At 36.8% G+C, this 18,686-nt stretch overlaps 1 long non-coding RNA gene across 1 annotated transcript in view; it reads left to right on the forward strand.

Annotated features, from left to right (window-relative positions):
* The window catches only part of LOC134484790 (uncharacterized), a 31,236-nt gene extending 12,812 nt beyond the window's left edge, over positions 1-18,424 (forward strand). The window contains exon 2 of the long non-coding RNA XR_010062584.1: positions 18,218-18,424. This is a non-coding gene — a long non-coding RNA (uncharacterized LOC134484790). The remainder of the gene's footprint in view (positions 1-18,217) is intronic.
* Positions 18,425-18,686: the final 262 nt, after the last annotated feature.

Genomic DNA, 18,686 nt, shown 5'->3' on the forward strand with positions numbered 1-18,686 from the left:
AACAGGTGAAAGGACACAACAGGTAAGATTGCTTTCTATTAAGCATTGATATCTAAATTTAGTCTTTATAGTCTATATAATAGACAGAGAAAAGTAAATCTTACAAGTTGTTTCTTGACTTAAACACATTTTTCTTGGCTTGTGAATATACCCAGAAACATTCAAGACAATGAAAAGGGATAGATGCAGTGTTTAAACTAGTAAAAGACCTTTTGTTTATTTACTAGTTATGAATGTATTTTTGTAGCATTTCTTCTCAGGTTTCTGTTTGATACTTTATAAACCTGGCCTTTGGTGTGGTCGGTGCTTATATTTAACTGAACATGGCTGAATATGACAATATAATAGAAATGGATCCTTGGTGCAGAGAATACCTTTGGTTTCAAACTGGTTGTAATGAAATTGTGGCCAGAGTGTGCACAATGAAACAGAAGGTAAGAAACTGTGGACTCGGGTACCGGGCTCTTTATGAGATTTCCCTTTTTAGTGTTGGCAGAATTGTTCCATGATATCAAGTGATTGTGCAGTGAGCTGGCCTTTTCTTTATTCCTGTAATGAAAGCAAATATTTGTTATTTTCACTTCCTTCAGAGAGCTTGCTATGTGACTAGATCATTCAGCAACTCGGTATTAGGGTCTTAGATGTGCAATTTAATTTTAGTGTAATTGCATTTAGGTGAAGCTGTGGGTCGTTTGAGTTTATTAAACAGGAATGGGTCACATGAGATTAGAAAGTAGGGTTAAAACAGTGTGGTTTGGAATATATCGAGCATGTGGGATATGAATGTAGAAGTAAGAATGATGCAGACAGTATAGTATAAGTGAGAGAGGCATAGAAGCGGTGTGGAAAAAGAACTGAGGGAGGGAGGATGAAGTTCAATGTCTGCAAACATGACATAAGGCAACCTGTCACTTTATAGGTTAGGTTAAAATAAATACTAAAATTGAAAACTGATACCTTATTTTTCTTTCTTTTTTTTGGAGCTGGGATAAGACCTTAATTTTTAATGCAATATACATCATGTTTGAGATAAAATGCCAGCAAGTGATATCAAAATAATATATTTATCTTATTTGATCTTAGTCATACTCTGCATAATTATTTGTTAAAAACATCACTTATCTTCCAATTGTGGTATCATTTAAAAAATCGCCTGTGAGGTAATAATTATTTATGGTAGAAGAGTATTATTATTATAAGAATATCAGCTGGAAAAAATGTGATTTGATTTATATTTTAAGTTGCTTTTGCTTAATTTTTGCCCCTCTTGACATTCAGTCATACTGAAATATAATTTTCAATGTTGATATACTACTATAAAAATATGTTTCTGCAGGGTTTTTGAAATTGCTCAATTATAAGTTCATATTATCCATAAACTTCAGGATACCCTCCACAAACCTCATAGATCCAAAGAGGATAAACAAGAAGAAAGGCTTAAATGCAGGTACTTGACTCTCACTTAGAATGGGGAATAAAATAGTCTTGGAGGGAGATTGAGGGAAGGAGCAGGTTGGGAGAAGGAAGGGAGAATAGAATGGATTATGTGTGGGAAGGGACAGGAGATAAGGCCAGATAGTCATGAGAAGGAAAGGAAATCTTGAACTTATGGTGATGAGGACGTAGGGGAAATATCCAGGGTGAGAAAGAGTCCTGGGATAGGGTAGGTACCCACGAATCAATGGGGGTTTCCTAGGCTGTGACTTACATTGGTGATATGGAACATGAAGAGGTCAACTCCTGTGGCAAGGAAGTACCACCAGTGGAGGGTTAAAGACACCAGTACACCCACAAAGCATTCAACGTAAAATTCGTCAAGTCTAAAAGAAAATCAGCGACTGAGTGACTTGCCAGTGAAATTGAGATCCATCCCATAGTCAAGCAACAATTCATGGCATTATTAATGTTGTTCTATTACACTCGCAGATAGGCGCATGTTGTACTGAGAGACCCCACCCAGCAGCAGACTCAGGCAGATAAAGACACCTACAGCCAAACAGTGGATGGAGCTTGAGGACAGTTTGGTGGCCCAAAAGGCAATAGAAACTGCACAGGAAGAACAACAGTGTCAACTAACTTAGTCCCCGGGGTACTCTTAGAGCCTGAGCCCTAACCAAAGATGATACACAGGGTGTAGCTAGGCCCCTGGTGCATATGTGGCAGACATGTAGATCAATCTTCATGTGGCTTCCGCAAAAACTTGAGTGGGGGAAGTCCTGAAAGTTGTAGCCTGACCGAGGAATCTGTTCCCAGACAGGGTTCCGTTGTCTAACTGCAGTTGGAGAGGATGTGCCTAATTCTGAAGAGACTTGATGTTTCAGAGTTGGGGCCATAACTAGGTGTGTCATCATCTTAGGAGAGACGAGGAGTGGGACAGAGACTCTGTGAGGAAGTGACAAGGGAGGGGCAGCGTTTGGTATGGAAATTAAAAAAAAAATAATTACTAAATTTGCTACATCTTTTTCAGTAATCTCCTAGATTATAGTCTCACTGTAGATAAATACTGTGTTGAAATCCAATCTCTATTTGTGTACTTCTATTAGGATAGCTGTTTAGCTTCTCTTTCCTTATCACAAGAGGTCATAAATAAGGGTCTAGCACTGCAATTTTCTTCAGAAGGCAGGCATAGATGTACCACAAATGAGGAGAGTAGGCAAACGAAATATAACTGAAAATTGAAGATTGAGCTAGAGTAGTGAACAGAAAAGTTATTTCCCATTTAATAACATGCCTTTTTATCATGAACAAATACAGGAACAGAAGATTCCATATATATATATAACACATAACATATTTTTGGTCTTACATTTTCCTTTCCTTCAACTTCCCATAGATATTTCTAGTATATATATATATATATATATATATATATATATATATATATATATATATATGCATGAACAGCACTTGAAACTCAGCAGAAGATTCAGTGCAATGACCATGCGATTTACCTTATCATTAAAGAAGGTGTTTTACAACTCTTTATCTGACATAGGGATCATATCCATTGAATAAGACCCAATAACTTATTCTTCAAAAATATATTACATACTAGAACAAATGCTTAAAATAATAGCACAAAAATTATCAAAATGTACAGGAAAAATACTAAACCCACAAATCATTGGTTAAGTATAAATACAAATGACAATGTTTATACTGTGTTGCTGAAAAATGTACCCTAGAATACAGTTGCTTGGACTAAATTTTAATATAGCTACTATAGAAATCGATATAGAAACTAAAAACTGAAATCACTTGTGATTCAATAGTACCACTGAAAGAATATGTACCTGAAAGTATCTACCTATATATTTCTATGATACCTTTATTAAATGAGTTTATCTTCTCACTGTTCACAATATCCATGTTACAAAATTGGATAAATGACATATATAGACACTAGACCTTTATGTAACCAGAAAAAGAGAAAAATTACATAATGGAATGGATATTGATGAAGCTAGATATCATTGTCCCAATTGAAAAGAACAGAACTGTGAGGACAAATGCCTTAATCTTATGAAAGTAGACAACTACAGTTTGTTTGACTTTGAATCCTCTTCTATAGAAGGGAAGTCAGATCTCATGTTGTAAACATGGTCAAAGTTTCCCATGTCTCAAATGGTTGTAGAGAGGATCCTACTACTCCTGTTTTGCTAAATGACCATGTTGTCAAACTGTCTTCCAATTCTTATTGTTTTTGTCCATAGATTGCAGCTTTCATGAGCTGTGGTCAGAGAAATGTGTATGTGTACTGTGCAACAATTGCTGCTGATATGTGTAACTGGTATAAGTGCTAAGACTGTGAGAAGATGAAAGCTGATCATACGGCTGGGGAAACATTGCAGAAAATGAGAAGACAGAATGTGAGGATTGGGAGGATGCAATCGTGACCTCTGGACATGACACAGTTATTGGACCTATGGACTCACTGCATCTACCCTCGTATTCACAAGTCCAGCACATGATTAAGACAAGATTAGGCAACATCCCAGCACACAGTACTCAGTAAAGCAATGGATTACAAAGAAAAGAAAAAAATATAAAGAACATGAAACTGGAATGAGAATGTTCTGGAAAGAGTAGAACCAAGTTTAGGATAGGTGTGATCAAGGTACATTGTATATATGTATGAAGAATAAGTAAAAATTCCAAAATAAAAAATTCTGAAAATCTATTAAGACTTGTTGTAACCTCTGCAAGTCACTTTTTTCCCCTAAAAGTATCCTCACTTTTGGTAAGTTGCAGGAAATTCAATGTTACATTAGTTCAGTGCATGGTGTCTGCATTATGGAAATATCAAACTGAGGGTCATTAATCTGTACAGATAAATTCTATCACCTGTTCAAATAAAAGAAAATTAAACACTGTAATGATCCACCAAAACCAAACTGCACACTGGAGAGGTCAATGCAACCTGAAAAATGCCCTCTTCTTAACCTCAACCATTTTAATCTTTGAAACTCTGAATACATGTGAAGAAAAAAGGTCTATCCTGATACACAGCATTTACTATGGTGTCTTTGTGACTTATATGGCAAGACATTCAGGGTTGCACATTGCCTTCATTATGTCATTCATTTTAAAAATCCTAGGAGACCAAGATCTAAAATCCATGGGCTTTTGTCCTGACAGCTATGGATTGCACTCTGTCCATGATAACTTTATGTATATTGGTTAAACTCTGAAAGTCAATTTGCTCCCTCACAAAATTAAATTGATTCATTTCTATGGTTATGATAATGATTTTTTGTAGAATAGTTATAAATTTCTCATGACAAAATGTGCTTCCTCTTCTGTTGTTTTGTCGGCTATTGATGAGCTTAACCCTCTTCCTTCCCAACATAGCACTTACTATAGATTATTTTTCACTGTCGATCTTATATACACTAAAGATAGGAAAAACACTGAAAATAGTATGGGCTTTGTTTTCTGTCCCAAAAGTTCTTTTTTTGAATTCTTCTTCATCATTTTCATCACCACCACCACCAACAACAACAATGACATCATCACCATCATCATCTAATTTACATGAAACTGAATTTGAAATTTTATTACACAATGAAATGAGGAGTATTCCCTTTGAAGCAGAGATATTGATGAAGACTAACTCCTGTGCAGTCATTTTAGTGTTATAAAGACATTGCCAAAATTGCTTCAGATGATTTATTGAAATGCTAGCGCTCTTTGCAACTGGTTTTGAGAGTCCCTTAGTGAAAGAATGGTCTTCTACAGCAAGACCTTCATTAACAGAAGTTTGATTTAACCCATGTACCAACGAAGTGAAATTGTGCCAGAAATAAAATAGTGCCTCTCCAGAAACAGCTTTTATCCAATAATTCACATCTACTTCTATTTCTTAATTGCCATATTGATATGGGCTTAGGATACAATATATTCTGATTTATTAATGGTATTTTAGTTTTATTTGGTAAATTGTGAAAATTTCAAAGGAACATACCTATATCCCATACAACTTTTAATTTGAACTTGAAGAGTTTCATGAAAACTGAAGTATCAAAAATGTATATCTTCCCATTGAAAATGTGTAACATCCATCATGTGAAATACCCACTATACCCCAATGGATTGATGTCTCTGAAAGCATTTAAAGACTGCATTACTTTAAGCGTGCAGAAGCTTCACTCATATAGTTGCAGTTCCAGATTGGCTGTAAACAAATCACTTTCTGTGAGTTGGAAAGTGACTAAAACTTTTGATATGAAACTAGTTAGGACTTTGAGAAAAGGGAGCAGACAGGCCATATAAAGTATGTTTTTAAAATTCTTTTCTTTAAAATAGACTTTTTTATGCAATATATTTTTTACGGTTAATCTACCCTCTATTTCTCCCCCTTTTTCTATACCTCTCCTGTCACCTGTATCTACATTCCTTCTGACTCGCAGTAGATAACAAAAAATCATCTAAGGGACAAAATTAGGGTAAAGGTTAATGAACTGGAGTAGAACAAAACAAGCAGATAGCAAGGAGCCAATAAAAGGCACAAGAATCAGGTACAAACACAGGGACCCAGACTTCCATTCACATACTGGATAATTCTAAGTAAACATAAAACCAGGAAACAATATATACAAAATCATACAGAGTAGCAATTAATAGATAATTAAACAAATTAAAATAAGGTAAAAGAAATTGTGAAGGAAATGTCCTCGTGGATTATGAGACAACGATTCTCCAAAGATAATTTTGAGTTCCCTTAGTGCTTTTTATGCAGTCTACCCTTAAAATTGAATTGTGTACCCAGTGAGAGTCCCTTGGAGAAAAGTATGCTTTCATTTCAAATTATTACCCATTGGAGATAATTTCTGGTTGAGAGATAAGGTGATGTTCAGGGCTTGGCTTCTTTAAAGGGCTAATTAACAGGTAACGAGTTCTGTGAGGTGTTGTCTTCTGAGCAATATTCAGTTGTGACACTCAGGAATTCGCAATAATTACATCTATCTGAACAGACCCTAAATTATGTTGACCCTGCCTATTCAAAGTTACTAAGGGCAGTGCTGGAAAATAAAAGATGATGTAGCCACTGGTGTCTTACTAGGGGTTAAATGTTTAGCTTCATGCCCTTGTTCACCAAAAAGGCTCAAGTTATATCCAGGGGTTCATGAAGGAAAATATAAAGATATTCACGTGCTATCAGGATTTAGTCCAAAGAGATTATGTTGGTTGGGGAGGATGAGGTTGAGAGTATAGAGGGCTTACATTCATGTTTTGTGCATGTATGGAATTGTCAAAGAATAACTTCCTTTCTTAAAACTTCTAAATGTAACCACAAAGAAAATTTGGGAGATATTCTTTCAAATCTGCTCTATTTGTTTTAAAAATTGTGTCTCATTGTGTAGCTCAAATTACCCTAGAACTACCAGTGTTCTGTCTCCTGCATCCCCTGCTCTTTTATCAGGTTTACTCAATATTGACAAAACTATAGAATATATGTAAATATTCTGTTTTTGAAGTTTCATTAAATAATGCATTATTCTGTCATTTGTTTTTCAATTAACAATATATCTTGAATACATGTGCATGGGGAATTTCTTCATGGAATATCATGCATTTAATAAATGGTAGAATACTCATTTGTTTAAATAATAATCTAATTGTGCCATTCAGATCATTTTCATTTTCATTAACTAAAGTTCGCTACAGAGTGTACACTGACTCAGGCACTCTACTCAATGGTGATTATTTACATTATATTTTGTATAAATTACAAAACACATTGTTGGAATGATGTCAAGACTGTTAAGTAATGTAATACTTGTATAAATACTGCCAAATTTCCATTTCAGAAGACTCTAATAAATATATATTGCCATCAATTTTATATGAGAAACCATACTATACCATTCAAAATTAAATGGTACACATATTTTAAAAAAGGTATCAATCTCTAACTTCTGTCAGTTCTTTAATTAGTGGAAGGGTTGAACATGTTGAAGAGGAGGGCATCCTCTATAGGAAGACAAGCAGTCACAACTAATCTGAATCGCTGAGATCTCCCAGACACTGATCCACCAAACAGGCAGGGCACCTAAGGTGATCCGGGACCGTGACACATGTATAGCAGAGGACTGCTTGGTCTGGCGTAATCCTTGAGAAACTTGAGGCCACAGGGATTATGGTGCCTGGCAGGATCTGGGGAGAATCCTCCTCGAGTCAGGGGAGGAAGAGGTGGAATGGGATGAGGAACTGTGGGAAGGACATAGCACAATGCAGGAATGTAAATAAATAATATAATTTTTAAAATACTTTCACTCATAAATTCAAATGCTAGTTTCTTTTTATCATCTACATTGCAATTCAATTGTGAAGTTTAGCGTTTTCGCTTACTGAACTGTGTAAGCATTAATCCTTAATTTACTCTTCATACTATTTGCGATTTTTTCCATTCTTACTACATTGCATCAATTGTGTTTTCATATGTCGTATGCTTACTATTTATTATTTGTGCAGAAAATATATTTAGGAATCTTTTATTTTAATGATCTGTTATGTGTGAATGTCTATGTATAGATTTGTGCACATGAACACAGGCACTTGGGGAGATCAGTTATCAGATCCCCTGGAGTTGCTTTTACAGCTGGTTGCAAGTGTCTTCATGGGTGTTGTAAACTTAACGAGTTTGCTCTAAAGAGTAATAAGTGCTCTTAACCACTAAGGCAATACTACAATACTTATTCCATAATAAAATCAACCTATTTATCATTTTCTCATGTATTTCAGTGTATCTTTGTATTTGAGACATCTTGCCTCCTTCTCGGTGCTGAGACTACATTCAGGCATTTTTTTCCAGTTTTCTTTCCTTTATCTTTTAAGATGTTTTAGATTAAATATGTCAATATTATGCAGTAAATCTTTCAAATTTTTACTTATACAACCTTGGTTCAGTATCTTTTTCTTTCCTCTGCAATGACTATATTAATTTTACAGTTTGCTGTTCTCTCTTCCTTTACACAATCCATCTCATGTGTTTTTGATTTCATATAGAATGAAGTAAAAGCCTTTAGTTTTTCTGTGAAGAGTTAATCTACTAAGAAAATGTGTTGAATTTCCTTTTTTAAGGCCAATACAATACATTACTGTATTAAAATATTCATAGGGTTTTGTTTTTTTCTTTTTCTTATTATTATTGTTCTTATTAGTCTCATTACTAATATTCTGTTTAAGCTTTTATGTTCTCAGGTCATGTAGTAAATATGAAAATCTTCAAAACATATAAGTGTGGGTATCAAATTTAGATTCTTGGTTTTTCATGGCATGAAAATTTATCTGCTCGGCCACCTCTCTAGAACACATTATAAAACTTTAAGGTGACATATACCTCAAGGGTGCTTGTATATATACAATGTTTTCATCATTTGGATTTTAATAAATATATTTTGTTTACTCTAATTTATTTTATTTTCCATTTCCACTTGGTAACTCTAGTATGCTTATTTTAATATATAATTAATAATTTAATCATAATTATTATGCATTTGATACCTAGCTAATATGATATTATCTTAGATACAATTGAATACATGCAATTAGATACCTAAAGCATGAAACTTGGTACATAATTTTTTTCATTATTACTATGCATTTGCATAAAACAGAGAATATATCATCGTCACAATCATTACACAGTATGACAGCTACCAACTATCTGTGACTTTTAATCATTTAAAAGGAGTTAGAAGGAAACAGACCAGATAAACAGTTCTCTGCACCCAAGTCCTGTGGGAGGGAGAGTTAAACCTTCAGAGAGGCAGACATGCCTGGGAAACCAGAAGAGATTGCACTTTGCACACACATCTCGGACGCCAGAGGAAAACACCAAACGCCATCTGGAACCCTGGTGCACTGAAGCTCCCAGAAACGGCAGCACAGATCTTCCTGGTTGCTGTCGCCCTAGAAAGCTTGTGGGCAGCACACCGCGAGCAAACTTGAGCCTCGGGACCACAGGTAAGACCAACTTCTCTACTGCAAGAGACCTGCCTGGTGAACTCAAGACACAGGCCCACAGGAACAGCTAAAGACCTGTAGAGAGGAAAAACTACACGCCTGAAAGCAGAACACTCTGTCCCCATGACAGGCTAAAAGAAAACAGGGAAACAGGTCTACAGCACTCCTGACACACAGGCTTATAGGACAGTCTAGCCACTGTCAGAAATAGCAGAACAAAGTAACACTAGAGATAATCTGATGCCGAGAGGCAAGCGCAAGAACCCAAGCAACAGAAACAAAGACTACATGGCATGATCGGAGTCCAATTCTCCCACCAAAAAAAAAAAAAAAAAAAAAAACATGGAAAATCCAAATACACCAGAAAAGCAAGATCTAGTTTCAAAATCATATTTGATCATGATGCTGGAGGACTTCAAGAAAGACGTAAAGAACTCCCTTAGAGAAACACAGGAAAACATTAATAAACAAGTAGAAGCCTACAGAAAGGAATCACAAAAATCCCTGAAAGAATTCCAGGAAAACATAAATAAACAAGTAGATGCCCATAGAGAGGATACAAAAATCCCTGAAAGAGTTCCAGGAAAGCACAATCAAACAGTTGAAGGAATTAAAAATGGAAATAGAAGCAATCAAGAAAGAAGACATGGAAAAAAACCCTGGATATAGAAAACAAAAAGAAGAGACAAGGAGCTGTAGATACAAGCTTCCCCAACAGAATACAAGAGATGGAAGAGAGAATCTCAGGAGCAGAAGATTCCATAGAAATCATTGACTCAACTGTCAAAGATAATGTAAAGCAGAAAAAGCTACTGGTCCAAAACATACAGGAAATCCAGGACTCAATGAGAAGACAAAATCTAAGGATAATAGGTATAGAAGAGAGTGAAGACTCCCAGCTCAAAGGACCAGTAAATATCTTCAAAAAAACATAGAAGAAAACTTCCCTAACCTAAAAAAAGAGATACGCATAGACATACAAAAAGCCTACAGAACTCCAAATAGATTGGACCAGAAAAGAAAGACCTCCTGTCACATAATTGTCAAAACACCAAACGCACAAAATAAAGAAATAATATTAAAAGCAGTAAGGGAAAAAGGTGAAGTAACATATAAAGGCAGACCTATTAGAATCACACCAGACTTTTCGCTACAATCCATGAAGGCCAGAAGATCCTGGACTGATGTCATACAGACCCTAAGAGAACACAAATGCCAGCCCAGGTTACTGTATCCTGCAAAACTCTCAATTAACATAGATGGAGAAACCAAGATATTCCATGACAAAACCGATTTACACAATATCATTCTACAAATCCAGCACTACAAAGGAAAATAAATGGTAAAGCCCAACATAAGGAGGCAAGCTATACCCTAGAAGAAGCAAGAAACTAATCGTCTTGGCAACAAAACAAAGAGAAGGAAAGCACACAAACATAACCTCACATCCAAATATGAATAAAAGAGAAAGCAATAATCACTATTCCTTAATATCTCTCAACATCAATGGCCTCAACTTCCAAATAAAAAGACATAGATTAACAAACTGGATACGCAACGAGGACCCTGCATTCTGCTGCCTACAGGAAACACACCTCAGAGACAAAGACAGACACTACCTCAGAGTGAAAGGCTGAAAAACAACTTTCCAAGCAAATGGTCGGAAGAAGCAAGCTGGAGTAGCCATTCTAATATCAGATGAAATCAATTTTCAACTAAAAGTCATCAAAAAAGATAAGGAAGGACACTTCATATTCATCAAAGGAAAAACCACCAAATGAACACTCAATCTTATATATCTATGCCGCAAATATAAGGGCAATACATATGTAACATAAACCTTACTAAAGCTCAAAACACACATTGCACCTCACACAATAATAGTGGGAGATTTCAACACCCCACTCTCATCAATGGACAGATCATGGAAACAGAAATTAAACAGAGACGTAGACAGACTAAGAGAAGTCATGAGCCAAAAGGACTTAACGGATATTTATAGAACATTCTATCCTAAAGCAAAAGGATATACCTTCTTCTCAGCTCCTCATGGTACTTTCTCTAAAATTGACCATATAATTGGTCAAAAAACGGGCCTCAACAGGTACAGAAATATAGAAATTATCCCATGCGTGCTATCGGACCACCACGGCCGATGTTATTCAATAACAATAAGGGAAGAATGCCCACATATACGTAGAAATTTAACAATGCTCTACTCAATGATAACCTGGTCAAAGAAGAAATAAAGAAAGAAATTAAAGACTTTTTAGAATTTAATGAAAATGAATGTACAACATTCTCCAACTTATGGGACACAATGAAAGCTGTGCTAAGAGGAAAACTCATAGCGCTGAGTTACTGCAGAAAGAAACAGGTAAGAGCATATGTCAGCAGCTTAACAGTACACCTAAAAGTTCTAGAACAAAAAGAAGCAAATACACCCAGGAGGAGTAGAAGGCAGGAAATAATCAAACTCAGAGCTTTAATCAACCAAGTAGAAACAAAAAGGACCATAGAAAGAATCAACAGAACCAAAAGTTGGTTCATTGAGAAAATCAACAAGATAGATAAACCCTTAGCCAGACTAACGAGAGGACACAGAGAGTGCGTCCAAATTAACAAAATCAGAAATGAAAAGGAAGACATAACTACAGATTCAGAGGAAATTCAAAAAATCATCAGATCTTACTATAAAAACCTATATTCAACAAAATTTGAAAATCTTCAGGAAATGGACAATTTCCTAGACAGATACCAGGTATCGAAGTTAAATCAGGAACAGATAAACCAGTTAAACAACCCCATAACTCCTAAGGAAACAGAAGCAGTCATTAAAGGTCTCCCAACCAAAAAGAGCCCAGGTCCAGACGGGTTTAGTGTAGAATTCTATCAAAACTTCATAGAAGACCTCATACAATATTATCCAAACTATTCTACAAAATTGAAACAGATGGATCACTACCGAATTCCTTCTATGAAGCCACAATTACTTTTATACCTAAACCACACAAAGACCCAACAAAAAGAGAACTTCAGACCAATTTCCCTTATGAATATCAACGCTAAAAAACTCAATAAATATCTGGCAAACCGAATCCGAGAGCACATCAAAACAATCATCCACCATGATCAAGTAGGCTTCATCCCAGGTTTGCAGGGATGGTTTAATATACGGAAAACCATCGATGTGATCAATTATATAAACAAACTGAAAGAACAAAACCAAATGATCATTTCATTAGATGCTGAGAAAGCATTTGACAAAATTCAACACCCCTTCATGATAAAAGTCCTAGAAAGAATAGGAATTCAAAGCCCATACCTAAACATAGTAAAAGCCATATACAGCAAACCAGTTGCTAATATTAAACTAAATGGAGAGAAACTTGAAACAATCCCACTAAAATCAGAGACTAGACAAGGCTGCCCCTCTCTCCCTACTTATTCAATATAGTTCTTGAAGGTCTAGCCAGAGCAATCAGACAACAAAAGGAGATCAAGGGGATACAGATCGGAAAAGAAGAAGTCAAAATATCACTATTTGCAGATGATATGATAGTATATTTAAGTGATCACAAAAGTTCCACCAGACAACTACTAAAGCTGATATACAACTTCAGCAAAGTGGCTGGGTATAAAATTAACTCAAGTAAATCAGTAGCCTTCCTCTGCACAAAAGAGAAACAAGCCGAGAAAGAAATTAGGGAAACAACACACTTCATAATAGACCCAAATAATATAAAGTACCTCGGTGTGACTTTAACCAAGCAAGTAAAAGATCTGTACAATAAGAACTTCAAGACACTGAAGAAAGAAATTGAAGAAGACCTCAGAAGATGGAAAGATCTCCCATGCTCATTGATTGGCGGGATTAATATAGTAAAAATGGCCATTTTACCAAAAGCGATCTACAGAGTCAATGCAATCCCCATCAAAATACCAATCAAATTCTTCAAAGAGTTAGACAGAACAATTTGAAAATTCATCTGGAATAACAAAAAACCCAGGATAGCTAAAGCTATCCTCAACAATAAAAGGACTTCAGGGGGAATCACTATCCCTGAACTCAAGCAGTATTACAGAGCAATAGTGATAAAAACTGCATGGTATTGGTACAGAGACAGACAGATAGACCAATGGAACAGAACTGAAGACCCAGAAATGAACCCACACACCTATGGTCACTTGATTTTTGACAAATGAGCCAAAACCATCCAATGGAAAAAAGATAGCATTTTCAGCAAATGGTGCTGGTTCAACTGGAGGGCAACATGTAGAAGAATGCAGATCTATCCATGCTTATCACCCTGTACAAAGATTAAGTCCAAGTGGATCATGGACCTCCACATCAAACCAGACACACTCAAACTAGTAGAAGAAAACTAGGGAAGTATCTGGAACACATGGGCACTGGAAAAAATTTCCTGAACAAAACACCAATGGCTTATGCTCTAAGATCAAGAATCGACAAATGAGATCTCATAAAACTGCAAAGCTTCTGTAAGGCAAACGACACTGTGGTTAGGCCAAAACGGCAACCAACAGTTTGGGAAAAGATCTTTACCAATTCTACAATAGATAGAGGCCTTATATCCAAAATATACAAAGAACTCAAGAAGTTAGACTGCAGGGAGACAAATAACCCTATTAAAAAATGGGGTTCAGAGCTATAGAAACAATTAACTGCTGAGGAATGCCGAGTGGCTGAGAAACACCTAAAGAAATGTTCAACATCTTTAGTCATAAGGGAAATGCAAATCAAAACAACCCTGAGATTTCACCTCACACCAGTGAGAATGACCAAGTTCAAAACTCAGGTGAGAGCACATGCTGGTGAGGATGTGGAGAAAGAGGAACACTCCTCCATTGTTGGTGGGATTGCAGACTGGTACAACCATTCTGGAAATCAGTCTGGAGGTTCCTCTGAAAATTGGACATTGAACTGCCTGAGGATCCAGCTATACCTCTCTTGGGCATATACCCAAAAGATGCCCCAACATATAAAAAAGACACATGCTCCACTATGTTCATCGCAGCCTTATTTATAATAGCCAGAAGCTGGAAAGAGCCCAGATGCCCTTCAACAGAGGAATGGATACAGAAAATGTGGTACATCTACACAATGGAATATTACTCAGCTATCAAAAACAATGGCTTTATGAAATTTCTTAGGCAAATGGTTGGAATTGGAAAATATCCTGAGTGAGCTAACCCAATCACAGAAAGATATACATGGTATGCACTCATTGATAAGTTGCTATTAGCCCAAATGCTTGAATTACCCTAGATGCCTAGAACAAATGAAACTCAAGACGGAAGGTCAAAATGTGAATGCTTCACTCCTTCTTTAAAAGGGGAAAAAGAATACCCTTGGTAGGGAAGAGAGAGGCAAAGATTAAAACAGAGACTGAAGGTACACCCATTCAGAGCCTGCCCCTCATGTGGCCCATACATATACAGCCACCCAATTAGAGTATGAAGCAAAGAAGTGCAGACCGACAGGAGCCGGATGTAGATCGCTCCTGAGAGACACAGCCAGAATACAGCAAATATAGAGGTGAATGCCAGCAGCAAACCACTGAACTGAGAATAGGACACCCGTTGAAGGAATCAGAGAAAGAATTGGAAGAGCTTGTAGGGGCTCAAGACCCCATATGTACAACAATGCCAAGCAACCAGAGCTTCCAGGGACTAAGCCACTACCTAAAGACTATACATGGACTGACCCTGGACTCTGACCTCATAGGTAGCAATGAATATCCTAGTGCGAGCACCAGTGGAAGGGGAAGCCCTGGGTCCTGCTAAGACTGAACCCCCAGTGAACTAGACTGTTGTTGGGATGGCGGCAATGGTGGGATGGTTGAGAGGGGAACACCCATAAGGAAGGAGAGGGGGGAGGGGAATGTTTGTCCAGAAACTGGGAAAGGGAATAACACTCGAAATGTATATAAGAAATTCTCAAGTTAAAAAAAAAAAATTCTCAAAAGAAGAGTTGAGCCTCTTCTGACACTACAATCCCCATGACTCTCCCACAAAGAAAGCCTAAATACCCAAAAGGAGAGCAATGCCTGACCTACTCCAGGGAGATGTGCCAATTCTCATTCTTAGAATCTAACCAAGGAGTGGAAACTTTGACAATTGTTTTTAAAATGTGACAGTCTACAAAAAAAGGCAAAAAACTCAGAAATGGCTAATAGATTAAAAAAAAGAGTTAGAATTATATTTTAAATGATATTTCCCCAACATCAAGTAAATAGATTTTATTTTGCTTCAGTTAATTAAACATGCTATAGGAGGAAAATTTTAATTTCCTCTTTTTTGTTAAACAAAATTTAACTTTTACATCCCCCTACCTATCAGAAAATCAATATTCTTATACTGGAAGATGTGCCAGGCACAGGTCAAATTTCTAGTATAACCTGTTATTACAATCATCAGTCTTGTCAGTTTCAAATGATTGTTCACATCATGCCTGGAAAACACAATGATAAACATGCAGTATAACCATAAGGGCAGTGCAATGGCGTAAATAGCTTGGTGATAGCCAACAGCTCTCTAACTTGGCTTAAGTCCTGTTCAATGAAAATCGTTTGTAGTAGAAATGTAGCCATGTATATAAGACTATTGAAGCTGTGGGTGCGAAGGAGAATGTACAGCCCCTTACTTACTTAAGCCAGTATCATATCTAACAACAATCAAAGCCATGTGTCCTTATATACAGAATTAATTACAGTCTCTGGAACAAACATCACAGTAAAAATCCCAGCCATAAAAAATGCAGGATAGTAATTTCAAGCCCAGTCTCAATGACTATATCTACAAAATGTCGCATGATTCAAGGCTGAGGAACATTACCGAAGAGGGAGCATGAAGATTGTAAGAGACTAAAGTTTTCTATGAGATGGTGTCTCAATGTAACACCAGAAATTACACTTATATCATCTCACTAAAACTACTGCCTAAACAACAGCTGACGAAGAGAGGGAATGGAGAAGAATGGAACTTTAGTTCTATTTCTGTTTCAAATTAATCTTCTTCTTCTTCTCCTTCTTCTTCTTCTTCTTCTTCTTCTTCTTCTTCTTCTTCTTCTTCTTCTTCTTCTTCTTCTTCTTCTTCTTCTTCTTCCTCTTCTTCCTCCCTCTCTCTCTCTCTCTCTCTCTCTCTCTCTCTCTCTCTCTCTCTCTCTCATTGTTGGAGATTTCATGTTTACATTTCAAATGTTATTTCCTGTCCATGTTTTCAGTCCATAAGCCCCTTAACCCTTCCCCCTACTCTTCTGTAAGGGAGTTCACATTCCCACCCATGGCCTCCCCACACTTCCCCTTTTTCCCCAACACTGGGGGTCCTACCTTGGTAGAAACAAGAGTTTCTCATTACATTTTTCCCAGCAAGGCCATCCTTTGCTACATATGCAGTTGGAGCCATGGGTCTGTCTATGTATAGTCTTTCTCTTGTGGTTTGGTCCTGGTATCTCTGGTTGGTTGGCAATGTTATTATTATGGGGTTGCAAATCACTTCAGCTCTATCAATCCTTTCTCTAATTCCTCCAACCGGGTTCTGGTTCTTGGTTCAGTGGTTTGCTGTTTCCATTTTCCTCTGTATTTGACATATTCTGGCTGTGTCTCTCAGGAGGGATCAATATCCAGTCATTGTCAGCCTGCACTTCTTAACTTCATCCATCTTAACTAGTTTTGGTGTCTGTACATATATGGGCTACATGTGAGTCAGGCTCTGAATGGCAGGTCCTTCAGTCACTGTTATGAACTTTGCCTCCTTATCCCCTGTCACGGGTATTTTGGTTCCCCTTTTAAAGAAGGAGTGAAGCATCTGCATTTTGGTCATCCTTCTTCAGCTTCATGTGGTCTGTGTATGGCATGATGGGTATTTCAAGCTTTTTGGCTAATATCTGTTTATCAATGAATGCATATCAAGTGTGTTTTTCTGTGATTGAGTAACCTCACTCAGGATGATATTTTCTAGTTCCTTTTATATGACTAGAATTTCATGAAGTCATTGTTTTTACAGCTGAGTAATATTCCATTTTGTAGATGTACCACATTTCTGTATCCATTCTTCTGTTGAAGGGCATCTGGGTTCTTTCCTGCTTCTAACTATTTTAAATATGGCTGCTATGAATACAGACAAATATATTTCTCGGTTGTATGTTGGACAATATTTTGGGTATATGCTCAGGATAGTTGTAGCTGCGTCCTCATTCATGGAATGTCCAATATTCTGAGGAAACTTCAGTGTGATTTTCCAAAGGGTTGTACAAGTCTGAAATCTCACCAACAATGGAGGAGTGTTCCTCATTCTCACATCCTCACCAGCATCTTCTGTCACCTGAGATTTATATCTTAGCCATTCTCATTGGTGTGAGGTAGACGCTCAGATTTGTTTTGATTTGAATTTCCCTGATTACTAAGGATGTTGAACATTTATTTATGTGTTTTTTGGCCATTTGATAACCTGCATCTGAGAATGTTTTGTAACTCACAGTACCCCATTTTTAATTCTGTTTTTGCTTTCTAAAGTCTAACTTCTTAAGATCTTTGTATATTTTGGATATTACCCACTATCAGATATAGGATTGGTAAAAATGTTTTCCCAAACTGTTGGTTGCAGTTTTGTCTAAATGACAATGTATTTTGCCTTACAGAACTTTGCTATTTTATGAGGTCCTATTTGTCAATTCTTGATCTTAGAGCATAAGTCATGTTTTTTTTTTTTTTTTGTTTTTTTTCAGGAAACTTTCTCCAGTGCCCATGTGTTGAAGACTCTTCCCCATCTTTTCTTCTATTAGTGTAGTGCCCACCTCGACCAGCAAGGAAGACACATCACCGTTGGATTCTTCTCAACAGCCTTTATTTCAGGAAAACCTCATTCTTGATGAGGGGGGCCCCGAGGGAAAAAAGGCACTCCCCCTAAATACAAGAAAGGCTGTGGTTGTAAATTTGTCCTCTGGGGATTGGTGGAGTATGAAATACCTTATTAGCGTGAATATCACTCCAGTCTGATAACTGCCGGAGAAATGTCAATACATGCACATTGTAGGTGTTTATCACTAACAACCACAAGATGTCGGAGCCATCTTTAGACACTCCCTACATCTCCCTCTTTTTTGTTTTCTAAAAATGACTGTCTTGGTGTCACATCAGTATATGTCATTGTTTCTGTCTTAGGTCGTTCTTCTCCAGGACTCAGCCTTACTTGTC

This window comes from Rattus norvegicus (assembly GCF_036323735.1).
Source record: "Rattus norvegicus strain BN/NHsdMcwi chromosome Y unlocalized genomic scaffold, GRCr8 chrY_unlocalized_8, whole genome shotgun sequence".
Classification (NCBI taxonomy): Eukaryota; Metazoa; Chordata; class Mammalia; order Rodentia; family Muridae; genus Rattus; species Rattus norvegicus.